Here is a 26869-nt window from a genome sequence, read left to right as displayed (position 1 = left end):
GGAGTTATTCCTGGCACTCTCAGTATTCTTGATTGTTGGCATTCCACAATGTATTCCCTTTAGAAGATATTGGAAGGATTAAAACACCTCATAAGAATAAGAGTTATAGGTGATTCTTGAAAAACCAATGAAGAGACAGGAAAAAAAGCAAATGAATAGCTGGCTTCTCTTAAAGATGTAATGACTAAAATTTCTTTGGATCAATTTCCTGATCTGAACAGTTACCTATTTTCTGCTCCATCAAATCTCCAGTACTTGGAGCAGAGATTTGGACATTGGCTTCTGGAATATTATGTCAAAATATCTTAATCATCCCTTTTTTTTTAACCAGCTTTTTTCTGAGATTCCATAGACAAAGTCAAGGCACTGTCATAGACAGCACACCTAAGACATGTTACACTTTCATCCAGGGCTATGATGGGTCCCAAGAGGTCATAGAGGCAGAGCATACTGGCAGGATATTGAAACTGCCAACAGGTTATTTGGGCATCTCCAGGCACAGCAAACTGTCCCGCTGAAATAGCAGTCAGTTCTGTGACTGTGAGCATAATATGGGAAAAGAATAAACTGAAGCTTAGCAGAAAAACTTTAGTACAGTGTTAGAGATTTCTCTAAAGACAGAATAGGAACAGAAGGGACGAGAAAGAATAAGTCTGAGGAGAAGTATAGAAGTTTTCTTGCTATTGTAGTTTACTTGTATCATATCTTGTTTCATGCCCTTTTGTTACCATTCTGTTTCCCACATCCAGTGCTTGAAAACCATTCTCAATCATCACCCCTGAGTGATTGATCTTTATGGAAGTTTTGTTGACTTTTCACTTGGAGTGACTCCTTTCTGCACTGTATAGTGCAGTGTGATGACTCTTGAAAAAATGAGAATAATCTAATGATTCTACTTGGGAAGTAGTGAAAAGCTTAGTTCCTAGAGAAAATTAAACTATGACATGTAGAGACTGATTAAAAATGAAAAACAAGATTGCGAGAGGACTTGAACTGTACTGGGGCCAGAATGTGAGCACTTGTGGACAAAAGAATTACCAAATTTTCCAAATGTTCTCCTAATATTCTCATAGCCCACTCTTGCCAACTATCACAGCAATAAGACAGCTGAAAGTGTAAAAGTTAAAATCCGGCAGTCTTACCTTCAAGACCCATTATATTTTCTTCTCTGCTTTACAGAAAGGGAGTCTCCTGATCCTTCTGGTTCAGTTTCTCTGGAGTAACAGTTGCCTTTTAATATTAAGTACAAAACCAGAAAAACAGGGGTCTCCAAGGACTGTGGTATGCATTCACTTCAGTAAAAAGAAGTTTCCAGCTTGTATCATGCCATTTCTGTCTTCCAAACTACATTAATTTCTCACTTTTTAGAAACTGCTTTGTTTTGACCTGCCACAGTTGCATAAGACATCTCAGCTGATGTCCCCTGAAGGAAAAAGGTCTCATTGGAGGGATTTCTGCCCTTTCTAAATCTATATTGAAGATGGACTGTACCTGTCATGCTCATTGTTAATACATTTGGAGTAGAAATTGAGACATTCTAAGAAGGAAGCATATATTATTTAAGCAGTTAGATGTTTTTTTTGCAAAACTGGCTTGCACTGGCAACTGATTTGAATACACAGAGACTCTTCTTGTGATTCTACCTAGTGAGAGGAAAATAAACTTTTCAGAAAGGAAAAGAAAATCAGACACAGGGTATAAAATGCAGAAAAGCAGAATGTCAAATAATTGAGAAATAAATGAGAAAAGAAAGACAATGGCTGCCCTTTCAAGGAAAGTATGTGACCAAATGAAGTAGACACTACAATTTGTGTTTAGACTGTTGTTTACCCTGTGGGGAAAGTGACCCTTCAGTTTGTTGTAGGACTGAACCCCTGAGGCACTCCTACAGCCAGACTTCAGAAGGACTCAGCTGATATCCACATGTAAGGGAAGGGGGAAAGGCACCATTCAGTTACCCAACTTTGTCACTTCTGATGGTGTCTACAAAGGCAGTATCTCTGAAGTATTTCTGAATTATTTTTATTGTCTGCAGTGCACCACCTTTGAGCATAGCCTTGAGGCATCTGTGAAGATGTTGCTCTGGTTTATCAGCAGAGGGAGGAAGCCGGGGCTAGAAAATAAATGCCTTGCCACATCTATTTATGTGTATGCAGTTATCAAAATGAGAGATGCTTAACTAGTGTTTCACAAAGAGCTTGTAATAGATCAACTCATACTGGCCGGAAATATTTCTTAGCAAGGAAAAATTATTTTTGTTACCTAGAGAAAGATTAAGAGAAAGGACGTTGAACAATATGCCTGAAACACATCTTTGTTAGTAACTCCTTGACTCAGTCTAACCAACTGAGAGCTGGAATAACTGCTTGCACAGTTATTATTCAAGACTTTAGGTATTGTCATGGTATCATGAAATATTAATTTTTTTTAATTGCAAACTTTAAAATTTACATGTTTTAAAGAGCTTTTTAAGTAGAAAAATATAAATCTAGAGAACTAATGGAAAAATTTATATAGTTTTTTATCTTTTAATACAATACCCCACAATGCCTATAAGATGTTCTTTTTCATCTTCATCTTAAAAATGCAATGAAAGACCTGTTGCTTAAACCAACATGAAAACTTTTTGCCCTTGGAGATGTATATTGATGAATATAACAGCTCTATTTCTTCAAAAGATAAGAAACATGGTATTGTGCTGCATTTTAATGGTCTGAAATATGAGATGTTCACCCTGGAATTGATTATTGTGGATTGGATTTAGATATCCTGGAGAGACGGTGATTTGAAAGTTTGATTAATTAAATGAACCCATAGTTTGTCACTAAAGAGTGATTTTTTTATTAAATTGGTTTTCTCCTGCCTTCTTTAGAGTTTTATTTCCACACTATTCCTACTCATTAAAAAAAATGATTATATAAAGAAGAAAGTGTGCTGTTTATTTTTCCTTTGTCCCATCTTTATTCTTTTGTTGAAAATGTCTTCAGTGAATAAAGAGATTTCTAATAATCGTAAGACTTAGAAAATTCACGGTATTTACTAATCAGGAGAGACCTGGTTGTGGACTTGATAACTTTGTTTCTAGTTTTACAACTTGCCTGACACTTAATCTTAGCTGTGGTCTTTTCATTTCTCTCTTCCCATTTGTCCTTTTGCCTTTGAAATGGGAATAATAACAATTAGAATCTTTAGAAAATGTTGTGGCATATACGGATGAGAAGAAATGTGGTGGAGTTAGGTAATATTTTTAAACATAATGCCATCATTATGTGCAGCCAGCACAACTAAACCTCTGTGCTTCATCTTTCACGCAAGACTAAGTTATCAGCACCACAGGACCCTGGCTCTTTTTTGCACTGTTCTTATCTAGAAAGTTTTTAGCAGTAGAGGGTTTTATTGCCGAGTATGATATGATATGATATATGATATGATATATGATATGATGATATGATATGATATGATATGATATGATATGATATGATATGATATGATATGATATTATTTCGAATATGGTGGGTTGGTGCTAGCTGTCCCAGCTGTGTCCCCTCCCAGTTCCTTGTGCAGCCCCAGACCCCTCATTGGTGACTCGAGTGAGGAGCAGAAAAGGCCTTTTCTCTGCATAAGTTCTTCTCAGCTGTGACTAAAACATCCCTGTGATTTCGATGCTGTTTTAATCACAAATCCTAAATATTTCCCCATAAAAGCTACTATGAAGGAAACTACCTCTAGCACAGCTAAACCAGTACAAGAAGATCTATTTCCTAGGTTCCTAGGAAAGAAACCAATATTGGCTTTCAAAAGGCAGAAAAGAAGTAAACAGCAAAGAAATAACTGAATAAAAAATATAAATGTAAGGAATTTATATTCTATCTTCCCCATTAATTATTGATATCATACATATTTGCACAAGAACTCAAGCTCTCTCACTCTCTTTGCTGATAATACAGGCCATGGAAAGATTATATGCTTCCAACTAAATTTCCAGCACAAGAATGTAAGGGTGTAGCAATAACTAAGAGCAAAGTAGTTGACATGGCAACAGCAAATTTTCAGAAGATCTTGTGCAGTCTCTCAAGATGGAAAAGTTTCATTTTCCTCACTAACAGAAAAAAGAAAAAATATCTCTAACTTTAGATATTTTGTTACATTCTAATACAAAAAAAATTGAATTGCCTCATGGCCTGTTTAAAAATTAGCAGGGAATTATAATGAAGAGCAGTGTTCACACTGTAAATGAGAAGTTATTTACTTAGTGGCTATGTTCATTACCATGGTTTCCTGTTGACTTTAGGTATTTGAGATATTATATTTGCCTCAATCTCTAAGGATATATGGATAGGCAATGGCAGATGAAGGTATTAGTCTTCTGTGCAGCCTCAAAACACTTACTGGACCATTCTGTATTGTGAACATTTCTCACAGTAATGCATTAAGGATTAGAAAATACCTTGCAAATATGAAAAAAATGCCGTTTAATTCCTTTCCTGTCTGTATGTAAAATTTGAAAATCTACTCCTGAATATTGTGTATCAATTTTACTGTATTAAAACAAACTTCCTTTGACATAAATATAAGAGTAATCTTAGAATGTCCTTAGAATGATCTCAATTGCCATCTTTTGTCAGGATTGAAAACATTTACTCATAAAATGTCTCCCTTTTTATTTAATTAATATGCAAATTAAGATTCAACAAAAATAATATTTTAATATCCCAAGGAAAATGATTACCTGCTCCAGGTTCTGATGCTCACATTGTGTAGTACTTTCTTTTAAGCTTGATCCATGTCCCACTGAAAGTAGCAGGATACAGTGGATTAAGTGTTTGCTAAATAGCTCTATTGATTCCTGAAATGTTGAAGTTCATTATTAGTATCTTAGACAGACTTCTGAATTTAAATAATATCATGGTAGGTAAAAAGCCTGCAAGCGTCATACAAATGTATTTATCTTCCTGGTTTTTCAGTGTCATTGTGTTTTAGTTTTGTTTTTTAATTTTAGGGAGAAACTACATCCTTGACTGTTGTTCTACCTTTTTCTGCTCAGGGAAATAATTGCTGGTTATTCTACCCAGTTTCCTCTTTCTTTTCACCAGGTGCTGTTGGGGTTTACTCCCCCCATTTTTTATGAAGTAAGTTTGTCATTGCTAATTGCATTATCAAACTGGCTTTGAGAAAACTATCACACACTCCCGAATAGACTGGAACATCATGTGTTATGCAAAAATACAGCAGATAACTGGTTTACATTTTTGCAATACAATGAATAAATACTAAAAAATTCAAAGCATTTGAGTGAAACATAATTTCAGGAAGACTAGCAATCCACAAATTTTCTACTGCTGTCACTATTGTATGCTTTGTTCACTTCTGTTGCTTCTGACAAGGATGATTTCTGGACAGGTATTGGGAGACCCAATATGTCCTAAATAGAATATCTGCTCCTGACTATGTAATGTTAATTCATTTTCAGTGAGAAATTCCACAAAATGAGGAGACATTGTCCTCACTGAGCAATGGTCTGCCGCATTTTAGTAGAGAGATTTGTCCATTTCCATGTATGGATGAACTCTGTTTTGCCCATATTTGAATGTTCATAGGAGTAGGAGCTTCTGAATGTGTAGGACCCTTAGCTTCACAAAAATTATGGGTTTTGGCATAGATGGCAATGGACCTTCTGAAAATCAAACTCAAGTTGTCCATGTAGTTGCATGTTTACCCTTACTGGACAATTTTTTATCTGAAATCTAATAGTGGTTTAGTATTTCTTACATTATAGTGTCTATAAAAATAATTCTAGTTGTTTATGTGTATATAATTACGTAGATACATGAATTGCATATAACATTTGGCATTTGTATTCATTATTCTACTATTCGGTGCACAAGACTAAGGTGACTTTGGAAAGGGAACAGCTACTGTCTGCCAATTTTTCTTCCAAATTCTTCCAGGGACTTAGCTAGAACCAAAAATTCTTATCTATACCTTTCTGTCCTATCTCATCCTCTCCTTTCCTCCACTGTCCTCCTTTCCTATCTCCTCCCCTTTTCTTCTTGTTAACAAATTAAAACTTCATTCTCCCATGAGAAGCTAATTTTATTAAAACATATATTTTGAAATTAAAGATAAAATAAATCTGTGTAATTCACTTAGGTCTGATATCTAAAGAGAAAAATATTTTACAAATGCTTTTAGAAATGGCCTAAATAATTCTCAGTAATATCCAATGCTAGTATTGAAATTGATACAAAATAGAACAAAAAATCACTAAAAGTAAGACTTAAAAAGAAACACCTGTCCATGGTGGTCCTCAAATGACATGCTGTGATGTAGGAAATTTTTGTTCATCATGAAGAGATCAGTGATTCATCTCTTGTTCAGAAACGGCTTGAAATAAATTACTGTCTTATGAATTTGGAAAGCTTCAACTCTTATCTGAAAGAGAATATCTAACATCAGAGCTCAATGCTGCTACTTAATACTTCTTACTAAGGATTAAACGGTCAGCCCCACAGCTTCAGTTACAGCAGTCACTGGCACCTGAAGTCTAGGAGCTATCATTGGCATTAAAAACCATCATGGTAGGTTGTTATATTTAAAATTAAACAGATGAGATAATAATTTTTTATTTTCATAGCTCTTCACTTTCTCAGATTTTCAGAAATTTCAGACAGAAATGAAGATCTTAATATATATGACATGGTCCTTGGAGAACAAGTTGATTCTTGCCAGGGTTTTAGTTGTACATCCAGGGAGAATTGCACTTTTTTGCAGCATCTTCTTTCCTATGGAGCATTCTTCAAATCAAAATCCTCCCTGTCAGGAGACACACATGGATCCATCATAACTGTATGAGTGCATAACATCTATAAAGGCCATCCTGAGCATTGTGAAATTCTGTGTGCTTCTATGGCAACAAGAAACAAATTGAAGCAGCCTTTATATAGTCACAATTGCACCTGCTTGAAAATGGGAATGCAAAAAAAATCCTATGGAAGAAAAATATCTCACAAGATCTTGATGGGCCACCACCATGATAAGATGCCACCTTCCAATTTGATAAAATGATTTTAAGCCACATTTTCTGGCTGGTCCCTTAGAAACCACGACTATGACATCACCTGTGGGATCTTTTTCTTTCCTGTCTCTTCAAGACAGCTTCACTCTTTTCATCTCAGAAGATTTACTCAGAGCAAAGTTGTTTATGTCTCTAATGAATAGTTTCCATAGACCGCCATTAACAAAGTCAAAGAAGGAGCATATGACAGCTGCAGACAATCCTGTGTTTTTCATTGGACCTGTTCATTAAGTAGTGTAGAGATTGAACATCTCAAAAATTGTCCTTCTGTAGACTGTTCCTTTTCCTTCTTTTTATTTTATTAAGAAAATCGTATATGTTAGGAATAGTGCACTTGCACAAGTGTTCTCTCAGAACACAAGAATGGAAGCACTCATAAAAATCTACTACAGTGCTCTGTGGACAGACTGAAGTGACCAGTGCAGTGTTTTGGCTTGCCATAGAATTAAAGACTCATTTACGTTGAAAATAAACTCTAAGATTAACCATTAACTCACCACGAAACCATGTTCCTTAGTGCAAATCTAGACATCTTTTAAACATCTCCTCAGAGGTTTAAAAGTGACTACACTCCACCACTTCCGAAGTAGCCTATTCCAATATTTGACAATTCTTTCAGTGAAGAAACTATTCCTAATATCCAAATTAAACCTCCTCTGGTGCAACTTGAGGCCATTCCCTCTTGTCTCATCTCTTGTTCCCTGGGAGTAGATATCAACCTTCACCTGGCTATAACCTTCTTTCTGGAGGTTGTAGAGTGCAATAGCATCTCCCTTCAGACTAAAAAACCCCAGTTCCCTCAGCTGCTCCTCATGGGACTTGTGTTCCAGACCCTTCACCAGCTCTACTGCCCTTCTCTGGACATGCTGTATCACCTCAATGTCCTTCCTAAATTAAGGGGTCCAGAACCGGACACAGAATTCGAGGTATGGCCTCACCAGTGCCGAGTAGAGGGGAACAATCACTTTGGTCCTGCTGTCCACACTGTTGCTGATATGGGCCCGGATGCCCTTGGCCAACTTGGCCACCTGGGCACATGTTGGATCATGTTCAGCTGTTGACCAGCACTTCCAGGTCATTTTCTAACAGGCAGCTTTCCAGACACTCTTCCCCGAGCCTCTTGCACTGCCTGGGGGGCAGTGCAAGATTGATTTTCTTGTGATCCAAGTGCAGGAAACAGCACTTGGCCTTATGGAACCTAATATGTCTGGTCTAAACCCATTAGCCTGTCTAGATCCCTCTGCAAAGGTTCTGTACCTTTCAGTAGATCACCACTCCCGCTCCTCTTGTTGTCATCTGGCTAAGGGTGTACTGGATGCCCTTTCCAGATCATTGATAAAGATATTAAACAGTACTGGCCCCAAAACTTAACCCTGTAATCAGCTGCCAAGCAGATTTATCTCCCTCCATCACCACTCTCTGGGCCCAGCCATCCAGCCAGTTTTTACCTGACAAGGTGTACCAAGCCATGAGCAGGCAGTTTGTCCAAGACAATGTGTGGTAAATGGTGTAAAAGGCTTGAATAAAATCCAAGCAGAAAACATTCACAGCCTTTCCCTCATCCATTAAGCAGGCTACCCTGCCATAGAAGGAGATCACATTGGTCAAGCAGGACTGGCCTTTCCTAAACCCACACTGGCTGGGCCTGATGCCCTGGCTGTCCTGTACATGCCATGCAATGGCACCCAAGATGACCTGCTACATGACATTTCCCTGCACCAAGGTCAGGCTGACAGGCCTGTAGTTCCCCAGATCCCCCTGGTCTTTCTTGCAGATAGTCATCATGTTTGCTAATGGTCAGTCATCTGGGACATCCTCAGTTAGACAAGACTATTGGTAAATGATGGGAAGTGTGTTGGTGAGCCCTTCTGGCAGCTCTCTCAGTACCTTTGAGTGGATCCCCTCTGGCCCTATAGACCTGTGTGTGTCTAAGTGGTGCAGTCAGTCACTGACCATTTCTGTTTGGCCTATGGGGGCTTCACACTGCTCCCTGCTGCTGTCTTCTACCTCAGGGCCTGGCGAAAACTGGTCTTATTGTTAAAAATGAAAAGAATGTCTTTGGTCCTGATTTCTCCCTGCATAGCCCCATTACACACTTGTAGCCCTTCTGAGTTACCAGTCTCTTTTTCTAATGGCCATAAACTCTCCATCTTTTTTGCCTGATCTCTGGTCACAGCCCTTTGCACAGCCTGGCTGACCTTCCTCCACTCTGACCTTTCTTTCAGCACATGTGGACACTTGGCTCCTGGGCCTTCAAGATTTCTTTCCTGAGGAATGTCCAGGCTTCCTGCACTCCCCTGCCACTCAAGACTGCCCTCCAAGAGACTCTGCCAACCTGTCTTCTAAACAGGCCAAACTCTAAACTCTCCATAAGTCTAGGGTAGCAGTTCTATTGACCCATCTCCCTACTCCTCTGAGAATCAAAAGCTCTATCATTTAGCAGTCACTGTGCCTAAGATATTCTCTGACCCCCACATTGTGCACAAGTCCTCTGTCCACAAAAACAGGTGCAGTGGACCACCTTCCCTAGCTGGCTCATTCAGCAGCTGCATAAGGAAATTATCTCCCACACACTCCAGGATCCTCCTAGGCAGTTTCATCTCTGTTGCGTTGTATTTACAGCAAACATTCTGTAAGCTTAGTCTCCAACAAGACTTCTACCAGATGCACCTACCTCTTTATTTTGGTCGGATGATCTATAACAGACCCCCACTTTGTTGGTCCTCCTCGTGATTCTTACCCATAAATATTCAACCCTGTCATGACCATCATTAAGCTCTAGACAATTATATCACTCCCTAACACACAGGCACATCCACCACCTCTACATCCTTGCCATGATCCACACAGGAAGAAAACAGGTTGTATGTAAACTTATTTTCTGTACTCCCCTTGTTTAATAACACAAGCAAGCAATTGACTTTCACCTCTAACATGCTGCTTAGCATTTGATGGAAGTGAGTTCCTCTGAACACCATAACTGAATCCCTCTGGTGTATTTGTGTCCATTCATCTATGCAACAGCCTTTGGCAGACTAAAAAGTTTTAGTTCAGTGGTTTTCCTGCTGGGTTGCATGACATATTTCCAGATGATTTACCACACAGCTTCCTGTACTGTGATGAGGCATCATCTGTTACTCTTCAAGCAATTGTACTTCATGCTGGTTGCAACTTCCTGCTGGGTTTTGTGACCAACAAAATTTTGAAGATTCTGAAAAAAATCCATAAGTGTTGTCTGAGTGTTATTGCTTTATATCGGATTAAGTTGACTATGATTTGTGGAATGTCTAGGTAGACTCATAATGGTAGATGAGCTACATGAGGAAAAAAAAAGCAGCAACATACAAAATATTCTGGTAACATTAGAACAGAGAGAAATAGACCAAGAAGAGATTTTTTTTGATCATAATGAATTCAGAGTTGTCCACAGTGACTGAATAAACAAAAACCCAAGATTTGAAATCTACAATTCAGAATGCAGTAATGCCTCCAAGGAGCAATTGCAAATACAGCATTAAAATGACTCATTGACTCCTGTGTATTGACCTAATATTGACTTTACTAAAGATTAAGCTTCCATAAATTGGCTGGGGAGAGAAATAGAAGCATAAAGATTTCTAACTAGAATATTTCTGTGTATGTATGAATTCAGCAAAACACTAAATGTTGTTTACCTTTATGCAAAGTTTCTCTGTATCAGTGTCTCAGCCTCTGATGAACTAAAAGTGATTGTTTCTGAGCAGATGAGTTCATTTTGGTCTGTTGGTGTATATTCAGAAGGGAAATCATTTGAAAGAGAATGCTTATTTTGAGAGATTATCTACACTAACATGCTCATTTGAATGACATGCTGGGGATTTTCAACAGTTCCTTAAATTATTTGAGTGAGAATCACATACATTTGAATCCTTATGTAATTTACAACATCATGAATACTTAATTAAAATTTAGGTTGGTTTTATTATTTTATTTATTTGATGATGAGGAACACAAATTCCTTTATAAGAGTCTTGTAGCATGAGGAGTATACACACAGAGAAGGAGAGACACAGCAATCCTGTTTTCAACAAAACAGTTTTTTAAATAAATGCATTGGAAAACCACTTAAAAATCATGTGTGGTAGGCAAACTGTTAAATCAGTATGAAATTATCTTATATTTTTTGTGGGTATGACACAGATGCAAGCTAGATCTTCAAAATCTGTAGCCACTGCAGCAGTGTCCTGGTTATGGCCCATATCAGCAGGAGGGAGTGTGGGATGACATCCTGTTATTCAATACTGCTTTATGTCACTGCCAGAAGCAGGGAAAAGGGACTCTGTTTCTCTTTTCTGGGAAGGTGGTGTGTCTCTTTGTGGTGGAACAAAAACATGGTAGGGTGAGAAACCTGTTGATCGTTGCTCGTTGTGTTGGGCTCTGTGGTGGGCATTTTTGCATGTAAAATGTTCTCCTTTTTTTGTATATTCTTGTTATTAATATTGTTGTTGCTACTGTTAATTTTTTTATCTCATTGATATTTCCAGTATATTGTTCTTACCTCAATCTCTGATCTTTGCCTTTTGTGCCAGCAGCACTCTCTGGTCACCCTCCTGGTGGGGGAAAGGGGGCAGAAGAGGCAGAAAAGGGAGTGAGCAAGTGGCAGTGTGGGTTTGAAAGTCTGAGTAGGAGAACTAAGTAGAGGAGTAGCATTCCTAAATCACGACATGCAGTAATTGTTATTTTGAGTGAAATTAAATTTGACCATTTAATTTATGTTAAGCTTTATTTATTTTATGCTTCTCCACACTACCAGAGATTTCTTCATTTTGCTCAGGATGGTACTTTTCATATTTTGAAAACCAAACAGTATAAGATATAATGAATCAATGAATACTGAAATACTGAAAAACTGTAGTCACTTCTTCATAGTGGGAGGGAGCTTCAATGATTTGTGAGTTTGCATTCTATCATTCAATTTGTTTTAGGTAGGAATTGTTAACTGACGAGGGATTTGGATGAAAGCAAATGGAGAATAAAGAGTGCTTTATTCCAAAGGTCAATATGAGAGCAACCCTAAAACACAGAAGTGTTTAGAAAGAAAGTGAAAAGTTCAGTCATCAAAAGGGATCTGAAATTGATCAGAGAAGGAGAAATAAAAGTCTTTGAATGGAAATTGGCTTCATTCATAGCACAGAAATCAGGTTTATTTTTAGGGAAACATAAAAGGCATCAGAAAAAAATTATGTGCATCAGCTTGCAAAGAGGTGATTGCATCAGAGCTACTGTTTCCAATAGAAATGGTAGTAGGCCATGAACACCTTAGCCAATGAGCATCACACAGGAAAAAGTTAAAACTGTAGAGCAGGTTGCACATTATTATGATTATCTGCAGATGTTTCCACTTCGTAAAGCTGCTGTTATAATGTACTGTTCAATGATATCTCTACCATAAACTTCTTAACTGGGGTTACAAAGACAGGTTTTTTCTCTAAATTTGTGACATTTACTGCTTACTTCTCTGTTCCTCTACTAGGATTTTGGTAATGGTTTGTACTTTACACCTTTTTTCCACTCATATATGATGAAGGTTACCACAAATAACAATGGCTGGTTTTAGCATGCATCCTTTTCACAAGATATTTCTCTCAAGGCTGGTAAATTGCCATTTCTCATTACTTCTGGAGAAGTGTTTGACTACCCAAAGTTCCATATGAATATTATCAAATAATCCAGCATGATATTAATACCTTTCCTGGGATCTTCATTTAAAAGTCCTCCATATTTATTTATAAGGTGACAAAAAAGAAATGCATTTATTCAGCTTTCTTTTTTTGTCTTTTTTTAAATGCCTGATTGATGCCTGAAGTGATGATTTCGACTTTTCAATAAGAGTAGCATCAAAACATGCAAAATTTTACCAACTGCTTCCACCAGTTTAAATTTAGCTATTATCTGTTCAGAAGAATGTGGTTTACTACTCCAGTAGAGACAAAGCAGATGGAAGAGCATAATGGATCCTTGCTCAATGTCATTGCTGTCCAGCAATTTTGTCTCTTGACTGAGGATATGATGCACAGGAGCTGCTGAAATGTACATTACCAGCAAGTATTAACAAGAGCACAGTTGGTTTATTCTAGACCCATAAAACTGAATTCCTAGTAAAAATATCTCATCTACATTTCATCAGTGTCAAAAGCAATCAAAGACTGACCATATCTAAGGGTACAGAATGACATTTTATTCAATGCCTTCAGATCATCAATTCACCCAATCCTTTTCAGTTAAAAAAATGCTGAAATATTTTTTACTGGTTCCTACCTACTTAGCAAGATGGTATTCAGTATCAGGAAACTGAAAATATCAGTGTGTGTGTCAGTACCTATTACTAAGAATTAATTAGGAATTTTTAACCACTTGTGACATTTAATGCTATGTTAAAATTATTGGAATTGCTAAATATTGTTTATATCTGATTGTGGAACTATAAGAAAAGGAGCCCTATAGCAGACAACAATTGAAATGACAGTCAGTTCTCTCTATCTTGTACTTGTAACCAGGCTGAATTTGCAAAGAGCTACTGCGTCCACTGTCCACTTATAATGAGAATAACCCAAACTGATAAAATAGTGAGGTGTATTAGGCAAAATTGTGCTTAACCATTAATTCACGTAAACTAGTAAGAACAGGATTTCTGTTGAGGAGTCATGGAATACCTGGTATTTGGAATGCAGTATCAATTTGATCTTCAGATGTGTATACACAGATTACTGCAATATAAAAATAAATTCCTTCAAGAAATCTTTTGACATACCATTGGGCTAACATAATTCAATTATATCCTGACTTTTGACATCAGGTATTACACACTTAGAGAAACAATGTCAGTCACAGAGATGATACAGGAGTGTTTTATCTTTAGAGGAGTTAAGTCCTTCTCACACTACTGCAAACATCCTTTCTTGTTATCAAGACACTGCTGTGATTCTTAATTGACCTTTCCACAGGTATTGTGTCTGCATTCTTGTGAGCTTTGTGTGGCTTCAATGTACCAACATGCAATATTAAATTAGGATATCAACTTGTTCATTTCTTTCCTTTTCTGATGCATGCCAGTGAGCTGTTCACAGAATAACAATTCCATTGTGAAACACCCTACTAAAATACTAGAGATTATTTTAAGGCAGAAATTTATAATTTTTATTATGTAACCTGTTTCATTCTCAACAAAACCATGACCACAATTATAAAAGGACCTTGCTTTTCAGTTGAGGCTTTTTTCTTTATAACATACCTATTGCCTTTCGGGTTGAAATGAAGCATGCTGGAAATGATGTATGAAATAAAACATGAAATTCTGCTAGAAACTGAGTTTTGGAGGAAAAAAAAATCCTGATTACTAACATTCTTTAAAGAAATAAAATAATTAAACTTATTTCTAGGATTTATACTGCTTTGAGTAAAATAATGGTACTGGGAATACAAATGAGAATTGATGAAGTAAATGACAAAGAGACTTAAAGCAACTTCTGATGAAAAAATATTGGAACAGATGAGATTTTAATAGATACATCTATAATAGGTATAAAAATATAAATTGCTCTACTAAGCATTATCATTCTTTATTATTTAGTTACATTGTAGATATAATCCTCATGTGATGTAGATATTAAAAATTGTACCTACTATGGTTGTACACCCAGGGTATTGCTTTCTCCTTTCTAGAAATTCCTTTGATATGCAGTTTCAAAGGAATTGTAAATTTTTTATTTAAATTATTATCAAATTTAATAGTTACTATAATTAATTATTACTAATATACACATTACTATTCATGCTATATTACTACTATAAGTAAAATTATTAGAAACTTCCAAATCATTTCTATTTTTATAAAAACACTAAGATTTTTTTTTCATTTACCTTTACAGGTAAATATTTGATTTGATGGTAGAAAACTATTTATAAGTTCCTAATGAATACCTGAAGGAGTAGAATTTCTCTTTCCCAAATACAATTATTAGTCTATAAAATGTATTTGGATCAACTGAGCATTGTGAGCTTAGGCTTTCATGAAAGCTAAAGTGACTGGTGGTTGAAATGTTGCTGGTTGATTGCTGGTTGAAAATTTTCCAGCCAAATGTTTATTTTTTATACCATCTACCATATGATGTATGTACATATCAAACTCACAGCTCATTACTTTGGCAGGAATAAGGTGGCATGTCAGATTCTCTTTCAAAGAAGTTGATATGCAGACTGAATTTTGGTTTTATTCCCATACTTTAAATAAATGGTATAATGTTTCACACAATATACTTTCCATCAAGGTAAACAACATGTACAAACTTAAGAGCTAGTGATATGAACATGGCATTAATTCCTCCTTCCAAGCATCACAAAATGTATATCGACACATCTCAAGCTCAATATGTCTTTAAAATATACAGTCAATTAAGTTAATTTATCTTATTGGCGCACCAATTGAACAAATTAACATTATAAGATTTATCAATTATTTACACCATTAACTGAGAACTTGTTTCATTCTATATTTAAAGTCGTATATTAAATTTAATCTGGTTCTGAAATACTAAAGTATTTAATTATATAAGCTACTCAATACTTTTATAACTTTCTATATGAGTAACTAAAATATTAGTACCGGCAGGTAGAAGTATATATATGTATATAATTAATATAATATTAAAAAATATGATTTGAAGTATAATATGCATAGGGCTATTTTTTAAATGCCCAGTAAAATTATGTCTATTTGTATCATATGACACAATCTACCTGCTTCAAAAATTAAGAAAATTCAATAAATTTTCTAATTTTATTTCAAGTACTGATACGATAAATTGTTGATTGTTATAATTTGGAGTACCACAAAACATCTGAAACAATTCACCATGTCGGTATTCAAATTTCTTGATTTCATTAAGATATGGCAAGTTAGCAAGTTTCAGTTTAATGCTGTTTAGACACATGATGTTCACAAACATGAAGATTTATTAATAGGGAAGCTGTGTTGAAGGGAAATTAAAAACAAGACCTGGGTAAGAAGGTAAGGGGAGAGAGAGGAGGGAGATGCTGCTACTGCAGACTGGAGCATGATCAAATCAAAGGCAGGATCAGCGTGCTGCAGCCGCTGACTAGGAGATCTATTACAGCAGCATTGTTGGAGTCGGCAGGTGCAAGATCAGGGGAGTAACAACAAGAGCAACTGCCTGAGAGAGCAGGGGAAAACCTCCTCTTGGTGAAGAGGAAGCTTGGGTGAAGGGTTATGGAGCTGCACCTGGGAAGTAGCCCATGGATGGGCAAATAAAAGACCCTTACAACACAAAAGGCGAAGCCTGAGGCAATGTACAGCACATCTCAAGCCAGTGGGGACTGGTTGTTAGTGAGGCTAAAGCTGTTCCTGAAAAAATTCAGACTGTCTTGGGTCTGCATGTGATTCCTGGCCAGTTTATGAACATTTATACAGGTACAGTCATTTTAGTCAGTGAACTTGGCTTTGAATCTGTGGAGGAGGATGGAGAGGGGCAGCAGGTCTCACCCCTTCCCTACTGACCCATCTCCTCAGCTATGCCAGAGCTCTGCCCTCTCTTCTCAGAAAGCAATCCTCATGGCTGTTGCATATTAGAAACCTTCACACATGTGCAGAGGAGAGGTCACTGATTCTGACATAATGTTCACTGTCAATAGATACTGCATAGAAATCTGATTTCACTAAAAAATCATGTCTAGAAAAAACAATGTATACAAAAGAAAACCACGTTAGGAGTAAGTGACTCAGCTACATAATCATATCCTAGTTATAAAACTGACAGTGTTTAGCAATGGATTTTAACAAGATTTTATTGTTTTCTGTTTTAAAGCAAAATTTTAGGGCAACTTTCTGTAAGGAGCTGTGGAAAACAAATTCATCTAATGGTCTTCTGGGAAAAATGTAGAAAGACTGTTCAAGCATGACATTATTCTGTTATTTTGGGTGATAATACATCCATAAAAGAAAAATAATCAAAATGCTTATGAGTTTATTTCCTTTAAAACTCTCAAATACTAGTTTCCAAGAAAAATCAATATATCTTTACAGCTACAGAGATACCTGAAAATAGCAATTCCTGTTGTCTCATTTAAGTTTCAAAAGAGATGGTCATGTGTATTTTCTGTCTAAGTCACTGATATGAGTAATTTACTCTTTTAGTAAACAAGAACGTGTGAAATAGATTTTGAATGTTCCTCCTCCATGGAACTTATGAGACCTATGGGGAAAGGAGGAAAAGGATTAACCTCAATTTCCTGAGATCTAAAGAAGGTTTTGGATTGTTTTGTGGAGGCTGTTTCTGACCCAGGACTGCAGAAGTCGTTTTACTCTCATCATATCACACTCAAAGTTTTATGGGGCAGGTCAGGCTGTGTCTATGTGCAGCAGCACACCTTCTTGAGCTGTGGACTTATGCACTGGAGCCACCCTAACATTTTCGGTTTCATATGTCATTGCTCAGCACTGATCCACCAGAAAACATCTGCTCAGATGTCCCCTGGGCAATCAATCCCATGCATAAAGAAATCTGAGGACTCTGTTGTTCTTATATCAGTGTGGATGAAAATGTTGGGTATATGTATGATAAGGACTGTTCCCAGGAATGATTAATTCTCCTTTTCTATCCTGTGAATAGGCAGTGTGTGAGAGAGCAGATCCTGCTGCAAATCCTGGTGACACTCATGTCTGCATTTCTAAGGTATACCAGCAGCCTCCCTTTTGCCTGCATCTGAACTTCCCCACTCCAGGAACTCCTTGGTGGCTTTGCCTTAGAAAATGAAATAAACTGTACACATTGGGGAATTGTGATATCACAGGAGAACAGCAGAGAATTTTTGAAAAACAAGAATTCAAATAGACCTTAGTCCTAATTCGATTAAGCATCGTCTCAAAAGCAAAGTTGTAAAACCAATACTGTGTCTTCCAATGCCAACCAGCAATATATTGTTCCATGCTGCTTTTAAATAGTTGATATTTATTCTTTAAAGAGTAAGAAGGCAGGCAATTAATTTGTTAATGATTTTAAACATTTATCATTATAGTCATATTGAAATATGATGTTCAATTGATACTAACAGATAATTAGGACAGATACATGGGACTTTTAATCCACTCTACTGGTCACTTGGATTTAAAATTATAATTTGGATTAGATAATTATATTTCAATGTCTGTTTTTGGACAAGAGCAATTTCCCTTTTGGCAATGACAAGAAAGCTGGTTTTTTAAAAGAAATTTGCTTTGTTCTAACATGGGGAATTGTAAATTGAATCTTAACAAATTCTGTTTGACAGAACTGTCCCCTCTTTGTACACACATCTTAAACATATCCTAATGTTTTTCTTGCACCTCTATGTATAGTTAGAAAGCAACAAAGAAAACTGATTTCTCATAACTCCCTGAACTAGTATAATTCAGATAATCACTTATCTGATTATAATCAGATAACTTTTAGCTCTTTTCAATTCTTGAGAATAGACTACTTTTCATTTTAAATTTAGGGATTATTGTGCTTATGATGCTCTGTAGTTTGACTTCTGTAAGATCAGAATATTAATTTGTGCAGTGTCACAAACCTTCTGTCATAAGTGTCTTCTGACTATCATAAATTTACAAGGTCAATTTCTTTCATTTAATGGATCTGACTTAATTTGAGTGTGAAATATTTTGGCCTGGCTGTAACCCACAATTACAGCTGAGAATAAGAATAAAAAATCACTATACAGCCTGGTACTTTTTAATAGCATCTTTCACACTGTCAAGAGACTAACAATCTTTAATTCCCTGTCCTTCTGACTGATTCTGAACTACCTCACTCTGTATTTGCTCCTTTAGTCCTGCATTTGTTACGTGCAATTTTATCATTTATCAAGGATTTACATATCCATACTTAAATTTCACAGGAAAAAAAAACGAAGGTCAGGCCCCACAAAGAAGATAGGTTTAGATCACCTTTTCAGAGTAAATTGTTCACTACAAGAATGATGAGGAACTGGAACAGCTTGCCCAGAGAGGTTGTGGATGCCCCGTCCCTGGAAGAATTCAAGGGCAGGTTGGATGGGCCTCTGAGTAACCTGATCTAGCAGAATTTATCCCTGCACATGGCAGGGGTGCAATTAGATACTTTTTAAGGTCTCCTCCATCCCAAACCCTTATATGGCTCAACTATTACCAAGGATTATTTTCAAAGTGGACATAACTCAGAAGTGGACCTGCATTTTTCAGTTCTAGTGCTTTTTTGAAAATCAGTAGGTGTTGTAATCGCAAAAAGTATGTTCCATTGTGCCATCTTGCTTGCCATATAATATTTCATTTGGTATGTAAACCAATGCAAGAGGCATTTAAATAATATTCGGTGAGAATATTTGTGATTGAGAATCAATATCACAAAATAGAATCCAGAGCAGATTAGTAGGAAAGACTATCTCATTCCCCTCCTCTTCATCTTCATTTTTCAATTATGAATTGTGGCAATTGGTTGATACTTTCTCTGATGGCATTTTATCTTTACCTTCAGAGTTTAAAACTACTGTTCTTTGACTTTAAATCTGAAAGACGTTACATTTAATTTTTAGAACATCACAAAAGGAATGTAAATAGTTATAGCAAATGATTATATGAGTACCATTAGAAAGAGTAAATCATGCTATGAAAGGATTTGGTGAGATCTTGAAATTATGGGAGACAACAGCTTTTTAAGTACTTAACAGTTAAAGTTATTCAAATATCCAATTAGTATTATGAAATACTATTTTTCTTTTACTTAAAAAACCAGTTTTTAAGATGTTCTTGTCTGACAACAATGAGATATTCATGTAGAAACAATATAGTGTAGATGAAACAAATCATGTAATGTATGTAAAAAACTGTGAAAAGAAAATTATCTTCAAAGACGTAGAAAGAAGTTTTATAACAATGTCCTTCACAATGCAAATACTCGAAATTATGGGGAAGGTAAATGATCCTTCATTTTGGGAAATTTTTATAGGCATTATTTTTCTACTTGCTGTGACTATATGCTGAACCTATTACTCTGTGCTTGCATTAAATGAGACTTGCAGGAATCTGAGTTATATGCCCCATGAAGCTTCCTTTAGAGCTGTTGTCACATCACTTCATCTTTTTATGAACCAGTTTTCTGCCTCCATAGAGCCATGAAAGAGCTCATACAGACAAGAGAAGATGTCTCTTAGGACTCCAGTTATTTTCAAGACTCAAAGCTCTTGAGTAAATATAATGTGTTTTAGAGACACGTCTGCTAAGCCATTTTTCCACTTTCATAGTACAAAATGGAGAGGAAGATTCTTATGGAGTTGGAAAAAAACCCATTTAATACAACAAACAGGAATCAGAGGGAAGATATCTTCCTAAAGAATCTTTACAGAAACGTGGACTTGCTGTGCGAATCTGTAGTGACATGTTTGCAGTATGTTTTCATTAGTTGCTTTCTGTGATTTGTGACAAGCAATTGATGATCAGGTTCATGCATATATCTGAGCCTTGGAACACACCTTTGAGAGCTCAATGTCAATGATCGTTTTACGAATTTCAAATTTTCATAATATGGACAGAGACAGGAGAAGCAGATCCTGCCTTCAGAAATCTGTCTCTATATCAGCACTGAATGTATGTTTTGGTTAGTCAATAAAAGTAGTCTGTACTTTCAAAAGTAAAAGGAAGAACTGAAGTTTCATATGCAATCTGTTATTTCCTGAAAAAGTAGGGACACCAATTTCATTGTCTAAATTTCATTCTTTAAAACCAAAATTTAGCTATTTCAGAGGTATAATAGCAATTTAGCTCTTCAGCTCTTTTCCTGACTATAAAATCAAAGTATCAATGTGTAGTGATATGAGATAGAATAGAAGAAAGATGAAGTAGAGAAAAATAAATATTAATACTAGAAATATTTTCTTATTTCTTCCATTACATTAAATACCTGTCAGCAAGTAAAATGAATATTTTAAATAATATGAATATTTTTAATAATCATGCCAAAATTTGATTAATTTTCTGTTCTTGCTGTCAAATTGTGAGAACAATATTTCTCTGGTATAAATGATGTCTGCCTGGGTATCTCACATAATCTGTTTACTTAAATGTTCTTGAATAAAGATAAATAGAATCAAAGTTATTAAAGTTGTATAATATTTTCTTCATGCATTAATGACCATATAATTACAACAGTCAGTTATGTAATTATATTTATACTTGAGCTTAGATTTCATGTAAGTGTTTGCAGTAATTCAATTTCTTCTGCATAATTATGCAGTGTCATAAAAATTTAAATAAATATGCTACAATGCAAAATGTGAATAATGTGAGTTATTAGAAAGAAAACTTGTTCAGTCCAAAGTTGCTCAATCATCAATTGCTTAGTTTATTACTGCACTTTTCCTTTTTATTACTCCCAAGAAATTAGAACAAACTTTATGGGCTCTCAAACCTGTGATTTAGTTTATTATGTAAACTATACTACATATCCACATTCTGTAGGCTTTCATTATTAAACAACCGATTCTTGGACTTAATAAGAATAATTTCTTGGAAGCATCTTCACAAGCTCTGCTGTTGAGGATACAATCACTGATCATGTTCATCAGCACATTGCAAGAAGGTATGGAGTAAAGAGAGATGATCTGGAAGTCACACTTTCATTGGACAAGTGTAAGAGGCTGTGGGATATTTATTCCTGTATAAACCACAAAGTTAAAAAAAAAAAGAAAAAAAAAGGAAAAATAGCTAAATTCTGTAGACAGCATAGGCAAATATATTTCTGTTTCAAATTATTTTTATTTAGAAGCAGGTTCATAGATTGCCTCCTGAAGAGTGACGTTATGTTGGAGGCTCCATGAGCAAAGTAAATAAAGGGGTGAGTAGAGCTCAAAGCATTCTAAAAAAGGTTACGGGATTATTGGAGATCATGCTTCTGGACCTGACAGCTAAAGTCTGAAGAAATCCAGTGAGTGTGGTTCAGATGTACCAACTGAGGAAGTACTTTTTCTTATTCCCTTCATTCTTGTTCGAAAAGGACATAGTTGAAAGCACATTAAAAAAAAAAAACAACTACCAACTTTAGAAAACAAGAGTGAACAGAAACAGAGTTTGAGGATTCTATAAAAAGATCAGAAAAAAAGAATGCAAAATTCCTTTGTCCTTGAAACACTTTATCTAGAAACTGATATAAGTGAAGGATCTTCAACATGTTTCACTGTTCTACCAAATCCCTAGAGATTTCTTAGGAGATATTCTGCAAATATAATCAAAACATTACTGGAAAAAAATCTGAGGCATAATGATTGTCTGTTATATTTTTTTCTCTCAGCTATGATTTTGGAAAATATTTTAATTGACTTTGCCTTAATTTAGCTCACTGTAAAAACTGATCATATTCAAGTATAGATTCAAGGGACTGATCTGACTAGACTTTCATAAATGTTCTTCTGGTTGTGTGTTACTATTTTAGAGGAAATTTTCATTTCATGTTATGATAGATTTCTTTAAATGGTAGTTAATAGCTATAAGGCAGTAGAATTACTTCCATAAGAAGAATAATGAAGTGGATCAAGTTAAGGTCATTATATTAGAAAATGCTGCAAATACTTTCTGTTATTTTACTTATTTAAGTAAAATACAGTATAAGTAATATAAAGTAATGATAAAGTATCATTACTTTAATATTTAGAATGTATTATATAATGGGTTTTTATCATATGGTAATTTTTGAGTGTTTGGCTTTGTAATTTGGATTCATATTCTTTGCAGATTCTTATTTGTGTATTACTTCCCATATTTTAGGAAAAGCTGCCTGACAATAAGTAATTCCATGGACTGACATCAAAATACCTTCCATCAAAACCATGCCATTTTCTAGGAGAATCCACCCTTGCTACTGTGCAAACTAAGCTGTTACCCGACTTTTGCATCACTGTTGAAGACACGTAAGAGATTCCAATTCTGGGAAAAGTGTTTGGTTCATGCAGCTTAAACAAAATTAGAAGTGAAGTGCTTTATTGATTTCTTAATGATACATAATTAACCTACAGACAGTGGATGAGGATCAACATCAACTTAGCAAGATGATCCGAGGGATTGCAAAGGGTCAATAAACACCTACAAATTTGCAAAGTGTGCTTCCATAATTATTTTCAAAAATTCTGATCTCAGGCACATGCAGAATGATGGTAAATCACTTCTCCCAGGCAAGGTTTAGTTCCTCACTTCTGGGACTGTCGTTTTGCTACTTACAGATGCCTCCTGTGGGAGCCATCAGTAGTCTCATTTGCGTCAACCTGTGCAACCTAAGCACCACATGTACATGTTTTTTTTAACTTCTCTGTTCCTCTGTGTGTGTTTGTGAATTGATAATGATATTAAATTTAAAATCATGAATCTGAAATTAAGTCACTGTTGTAGCAAATCTCATTGAATCACATTATAAATAGTAAACTGTTCAATGATAAAGTGCTACTAAGTACTTTTGCACCCTCAACTTTTTTGTGCCTGTATCCTCTGTAACCTTGCCCTTTTGCACCTCTGGTGTCTGTGTAAATCATTCTAAATTGATTCTAATCTGATTTTCCTAAGTAATTCATCCAAGTAGTAATTAATAGAGTGAACCTCAGCATCTAGCTCTGTCACAAAGTTGCACTTTTGTAAATTCATACTAAAACCTGTTTCTTTTGTCAATACTTGTGATGATGGTTCTTTAGGTAGCCTAACCCCTCCATCATGAACATGTGCAATGGACACTGCAGCACCTCTCAACCTCCTCCCTCTATTCCTGGGTCCTGTCCTGACCACACCCATCTTTAAGACTTAGACTTGGTGCAATCTTTGAATTAGGCTGAGCCAGTTGCTGAAATATCAGGAAGGATTGCCTTATGGAGTGTTTCTTTTTTATTTTCTTTCCATTTTTGAAGTCCCTAGGTGTGAGCACAGCGATGGGTTTTTTATTTATTTTTTCTTTGTGCCAGAATGTACACATTCCTAAAAAGATTTTCATTTTAGGAATGTACCTTCTGCCACTTTAGTGGCTGTCACCAATTGAGAAACACTAACTCACCTGAAGTATGTGGCTTCTGGTTAATTGGGGTCAATTAACCCCATCTGAACACTGAGGTTCAGAATTTGCTGGTTTTCCTCTCAGGAAAGGTTTTCCTGTTGTCACCTTATAGAACAGTAGAGAACTCTGGACTCTTTGGAGTTTTTAGCACAGTGAACTAAGAAATCTTTTATGGGGTCATTATGGACACAGCAGTCCAATATTTAAACTGTTAAGGTCCAGGAAAACATTCAGAATGGTGATCTGTTTATCATTGCAAATTTTATTAATGATCATGGTGCTTTAGCAAGGTTAGCAAAAGATGCAAAGGCCAACTCCTGGCAGGGTTTCAAGTTTCTCCTTGGACTGCAACAGTGCATTAAAAAGACACAATAGGAGAACAATTTTTTATATACTTATCCTTAAAGCGGCAAACCATTTTGGCTACACTTGGAAGCATTTCACAGCCTTATTTGCACACGCTATAATCCACCACCTATAATCACATTTATAGTGTCTCCACTCTGTTCATCTCTTTTTGTTATTAACACCTCTAACTAGCAAACCAGGCAATTTTCTAGCTTCAGCTGTATGAGCGGAGGAAGAAACACTGTTAGTGAACAATTTAAGACCCTCTATCAATAATTGGAAGTGTTAACATCAATTAAAGGTCAATATTTTTGCCCTATAAAATCCCCTACAAAATAGCCAAAATAAAATGACTCAGCACTCCGTCATTATAAATTATCTCCCTGCTTCAGAAAGCACAGTCTCATGCTTTATGAAAAAGATTCATCAGAGGATTTCTGTGATTAGTTTTAAGTTACTCTGAAAATGCTCATCCATCTTTTTAGTGGTAGTGATGCCTCAGGTTTTAGCTTTTATATTTTTCCGTACTGCTTGGGTGTGTAATTCTGAGCTTCATATTAGGGGATAGTAAGCTCTCTTCATAAAGTATGTAGACAAGAAAATTCCTTCTCTAGCTGGGGACCAAGGACAAATGATCCAAATTTCAGACCCAAAAGCATAAACGGCAGTGGACTGAAGAGAGAAAAACAAGAAGGATGGGACTTCATAACCTAAAGCTGTAATTGGACAATTAACTCCAATGTGCAGATGGATCAGAACCTATAAAATTGTGAGACCCTGTGACCGGTCAACCATTTTGTGACCATTTTGGGTTCATCTTGGGTGTAGACCTGGCTGGGCTCTTGTGCTGCCCAAGGTGGATCCATTGAGGCCTTCCAAAAAATCCCTACTTTATTCTTTAGCTCTGTCTAGCCTCTGTTCTAGGTCAGCCTTCACAAGGCATCCTTTTCAGAAATGTAGCAATATTTCTTTTCATTAAACTTAAAATTCATATGCTACATGAGACAATGTTTAATATTTGTTTTTGATTTTTGAGTCATTAAGATAATTTGAATAAGAAGAATTTTAAAGAGTCTGACTTTTACTTTAGGGTTGTGTTGCTAAGAAAAGTGATTTTCCATATGCTCATTTACTCCCATTTTACAATTAATTTATTCACATTCACCTTATATAAGTATAAAGCATAAATGTTCAAACATCAATTGCAATACCGACATTTTGCATATGTCTGGGAAAATTAATTCCTTTTGTCCATGTGTAGAATATTTTGAAAAAAAACACATTCTTGACCAGACTTTCTGTTTCAAATATTCATATTTAAATTCCATTTGGGATCATAGTCTTGTAATCTGTTGCAGATAACATACAAAATTTATATATAGGGGCAATATTGTACCGAAAACAAAATTTAAAAGGAAATAAAACCATAAGAATGAGGAATGTTTGCAATTTTGGCCTGCTTGTTAAAAACATCTGCCAGCAATGAATCAGGACAAGTTGAATGCAGCTTGTGAATGTAAATGGAATACTTCTGTTGCATGATTGGTATTTAGTTTGTTTTGGGTTTTTTTTCAAAGATGGGAAAATGACTGATGAAAAGGACATGAAGCATGGTGTGAAAACTTAGTATTAGTCCCTGATTGCATTCATAAGAACCATCTGAATAGAGGAACATTGTTGCAGTGCTTTTTCTCTGGGTTTAAAATTCTTAAATCAATTACGTTTATTTGCTAGTATGCTCAGATCTACTCCATTATTGCAAGGTATAGCAATTAAAGTATAGAACAACCAATTGCTTCTCATATATAAACACAGAGTTCAAATCTTTAAAATCACAGGTAAAATCTACATACAGTTACTGTGCCTTTTTTAATTCACTTAGGATTGGGTTTAACTGGCTCAATGTGGTTGTTAGACACCAGATAGACAACTTGGTCATATTATGTTCCAATATTTTTTCAGTTATTTGTGGACTACTCTTTTGTTTAAATCACATCAATATTTCCTACCTCAAAAAAATACAAACAAAAAATAAGAAACCCAAACATTTTTATTTATCACAGTAGGTACATTAAATCAGTGTTTAGGACTGAGAATTCAATTATGAATGGGACAACACTTCAAGGCACACATGACAAATCCCTACTGCTTTCTTTGAGTAGGAGCACAATATGGCAGCAGTACAATGCTATTCCCATTCCAAATGTGCACATCACCCAGGGATACCAAGATTACCACCTGCTGCACTGGCACACTACTGTATACATTTCCTTTTACCTTCTAGAATTAAAGTTCATCAGTCACAAGTGCATTTGTTACTATGTGTTCAATGAGTTTAGGTGCGTCCTCTGTC

The sequence above is a fragment of the Zonotrichia albicollis genome, chromosome 1 (assembly GCF_047830755.1).
Source record: "Zonotrichia albicollis isolate bZonAlb1 chromosome 1, bZonAlb1.hap1, whole genome shotgun sequence".
In the NCBI taxonomy this organism is placed as follows: domain Eukaryota; kingdom Metazoa; phylum Chordata; class Aves; order Passeriformes; family Passerellidae; genus Zonotrichia; species Zonotrichia albicollis.
The sequence above is the reverse complement of the archived record's forward strand: the minus strand, read 5'-3'. Positions refer to the sequence as shown.